The sequence below is a fragment of the Geospiza fortis genome, unplaced genomic scaffold (genome assembly GCF_000277835.1).
Source record: "Geospiza fortis unplaced genomic scaffold, GeoFor_1.0 scaffold53, whole genome shotgun sequence".
Taxonomy (NCBI): Eukaryota; Metazoa; Chordata; class Aves; order Passeriformes; family Thraupidae; genus Geospiza; species Geospiza fortis.
Window position 1 is genome coordinate 325,917 of NW_005054305.1, and position 3,266 is coordinate 329,182.

The 3,266-nt window shown below is 45.4% G+C and overlaps 1 protein-coding gene across 1 annotated transcript in view; it reads right to left on the reverse strand.

Moving 5' to 3' along the window:
• The window catches only part of TGIF1 (TGFB induced factor homeobox 1), a 7,962-nt gene extending 5,605 nt beyond the window's left edge, over window positions 1-2,357 (reverse strand). The window contains exon 1 of the mRNA XM_031066577.1: window positions 2,223-2,357. The gene's annotated coding sequence lies outside the window, so the exon portion shown is untranslated. The remainder of the gene's footprint in view (window positions 1-2,222) is intronic.
• Window positions 2,358-3,266: the final 909 nt, after the last annotated feature.

Below are 3,266 nucleotides of genomic sequence, written 5' to 3' on the forward strand. Positions count from 1 at the left end.
AACCCAGCTTTGTTTTTCCGTCTTGTTAGTAATCAGCCTATTCGCTGCTGGTTTCCTGTTTTAACAGGGCCCAGCTGAAAAGGGTCCTGGCCACGCTCCATGACTGGACCATTGGCTTACTGTTATTTACACCCAGAATAAAGGCCTGTGGACACGATGAGTAGCCCCAGCTGACCTACTAATTTATTTTGTATTAAAAGCAGGCTAGGGCCAGGCTATTTTACGTCGCCTCCTAAATACACTTAATCCAAACAAAAAAACACCTACTTTTATAGAACTAAAATTAAAGCAGCACAAGTTCATTTGCAGAGAGGTCTGAGAAACAACACAAAATCCCATTCCTTCACTTCCTCATCGCCACTTAAAAGAGTAGTCTATGCTCTTAATGATCTAAGGACTACACGATCAGCATCCCTTCTTTATAAATTACTTTATCCTCCTGGCTTCCCAGCTGAAGTCATAGGCATGATTGAATGCACTGCTGCATTGTAGCACAGCCCAAAGACTTCACAGTTCCTTCCCCGTAATCAGCTCAGGGAAGATTACACCTAGGCTCTGGAGTCTGGGCTCAACACCCAAACGTTAGTTAACAGCTTGAAACAACTTGAGTAAAAGTACAGTGATGACTAAAGCTGATTTCAAAACAAACCACTGCCACTTAAAAAGGTATGCTGAAATACTTTGTCCTCCTCCTCAAAGTATTTAGAGAGGCTGAGACAAATGAAATGGAAGTTAAGCAAACGAAATATGTAGGCTATGAGGGGGGAAAAAAAGGCATCACAAAAAAACAACTATCCCATTGTGTCGAGGAAGAGCTTCACAGAGGAAGTGGCAGAAGCCAATTGTTATTCAAAAGAGGACAAAGTATACCACAAGGAACAATCTCTGCCCTCCAGAGAGGGGATGGACAAAAATCACCTTAAAGAAAACCTCCCACCCCTTAGGGCTCTCTGAATTTCTTCAGTGAGATTTTTTTTATGAGCGCTGATAAACAGAACCAGTTCCTATCCAAGCCCCCGATCCTGTTGTAACCAAGTTCAGTAAGATTCTTCACATGTATAAACTTGAGCACATGCCTGTGCCTTTTCGAGACTGTGTTCTACATCAGCTAATTAACAAGGCAAGTAGGTTCCGTGTGACTGCTACCACGTTATTATTTGTAAATGAAACTATCCATAGAAAAGTCCTGAGGTTTAAATCCAGTCTGCTAGCTTAAAAAAAGAAACCAGAAAAACAACAAAAAAAAAAACCCTCAACAAAACTAGCCATCAACAAAAACACAGCATGACACACTTAGAAATTTTAAACTCAACACACATACCAAAAAATCCAACTAAAATGCAATGCGAATTCAAAAATCAACAACAAAAATACATTAGTTTAGAATTATTCGTAAGTACCAAAAAACCTCAAGGATACAGAAGGGAATTTCCACAGTAAAAAAAAAAAAAACACAAAAAACCACCTCTTTCCTCTGAATGAGTTTCATAATTGAGGAACCAGCCTATTTGTTTTCGTCTGTACTTTACAGCCTGCACTATTACTCGTAAAGCAACTAGACCTGGCTGTACTATACTTTTTTTCCCCTAAACGGGATTTTTCTACGAGTGCAAGCAAGAAATCTGTAACAAAGTCACTCTTTGAAACTTCTTGAATGAGCTTCCAATGCCAAGAGGTCACGAATAAGTACAAGCCCAAACTTTATTAAAACAAAGGCACCCTAGCCCTAACATCTTTTTAAAAGTTTCCGCCTTTGTCTCCTCACCTTTAATTTGTGCCACGCAAACCCCAGGCCCATGGCCCCTCTCAAAAGTTCTCCCTCCCGCCTGTCACCTTTCATTGTTTCCATTGTTTCAGCCCAGGATTTGCAATCCTCAAAGCAGAGCTTACACATACACACTCTCTTACACACAAAGCCCTACACATGCATACCTAGAAACTACGTCAGCGTTTTCCACACGCATTTATTTCGGGGGTGGCAAGAACAACAGTTGAAAGTGCAGGGAGTTTGGTATTTCACCAACCAGCAGCTGCCCTCGGGGAGAGAAGTCTGAACAATGGAAGCAACAGCAGACAGGAAACCAGCTCACCACTGCTGTGCAAATAGGCAGCATAGGAATGTCCTAAAAATAACTGGGCTAAATTAATTCAGCGAAACTATAAAAGAGCGGGGGGAAACAAACCACAAACTGCTTCCAACAGGGTGAAGAATCTCGACCCACCTAAGAAACTTTTAAAAGCCAGCGCTGCCGCTGTCTCTGGGCGCAGGGGGCTGTGCCTGGGATCAAGCCCCACTCCGCTCCCGCGGGACGCTGCGCTCCTCAGCACCACCCTGCCTGCTGCTCTTTAAACTTCGCCTTTGTGGCTCAGCTCCCTTTGTGTGCGCTCCTCTTAGCCGAGCGGCACGTCCAAAAAAAACTTCTGACGAGGGCTACAAACCATATTAGTACACACCATGTCTGCAGCAGCCCAATGATTTCACGAACTACATATGCATTAATTGCTCCAAGGGTACTAACAATGAGAGGCTGCTTTACTACGGAGCCGCAGGAATGCATAGTAGGGGAAAAACAGCACAACTCTGGAGTACTGAACATGCGCACTGCTCTCCTCTAACCCTCCACTTCGGAGCATTTAATGGTCTTTGAATGCAAAACACCCTTCAGCCACACCGCCGACTGGCAAATCGCAACTGAACAGACACTGCTTTGCTAGGAACTTCTTCCCAGCCAGCGCAGGAGTGCTGGATCCGAAAGCACGTTCCGCGTCTTTGTGGCCAAGCGCTAATTTAAGGGCACTTAAAGCACCACGAGTGCGATGAGTAACGATTCTCTAACTGTAAAGTTTGTCTCTTTGGAAGTGGACACAAAGAAAACTCAAACAGCCTTATGGTTGGGGGGGGGGAGGGGGAAGTCTTCCTCCTTTTAACCCTGCGTCAAAACTTTTGTACTTTGTGTTTCGTCCCCCTGTTTAAAGGGATAAAAGGGATAGAAAAGGCATCAACTTTCAGCAAAACAAGGCGGTCGAGGGCGCCGAGGGGTTTGAAGCCCTGCCGCCGCCCTCGCCCCAAGTTGGGAAAACCACCCGCACCCTCGTCCCCCTCGCGGGGACGGTGGGGCTCGGTGCGGAAAAGCGTTCAAAAGTGTTTTACGGGAGGGCAGGAGGAAGAAACTCCACGGAGGGGGCGAGAACAAAAGTTGGCGGAGGACACGAGGCGAACGGCTGGACATGTTTTTGACAGGGAGCCAGCGGCGCAGAGAGGGGGG